Source organism: Dipodomys ordii, unplaced genomic scaffold (genome assembly GCF_000151885.1).
Source record: "Dipodomys ordii isolate 6190 unplaced genomic scaffold, Dord_2.0 Scaffold507, whole genome shotgun sequence".
NCBI lineage: Eukaryota > Metazoa > Chordata > Mammalia > Rodentia > Heteromyidae > Dipodomys > Dipodomys ordii.
In genome coordinates, this window is record NW_012267723.1 from 53,843 (window position 1) to 54,263 (window position 421).

A 421-nucleotide genomic window follows, 5' to 3' on the forward strand; every position below is an offset into this window, starting at 1 on the left:
GGGCGGCGGCTCGCTCCCTCACTCGCGCAACGCGCTCCGGCTTGCTGCTCGCTCTCTAGTCTGTTCCATTCTCTTTTTTTTTTATTTTAATTTTTTGTGAACAAACTGTACAGAGGGGTTACAATTACATGGGCAAGATAATGAGTACATTTCTCATCAAGCATTGCAGCCTCCTCCTTTGTTTACGCTTTTAAAAGGGATTTCTATTCTGAGATCTCCAGGCAGAAGCAGCTTGTGCAGTTGGGGAAAAGGACAATTTGGTTTTTGCTTGAGTAAAGCTCAGTACACTTTTTTCAAACAAGAAGGGCAGGGGAAGACCGGGGAAAGTCAGCTGCACAGCGCAATACTGCCATCTAATGGCCAAAGAAACAGCGAGACACATGCAGGGGTAAAAATGTCGTTTTGTGAGGCTGAATATGGA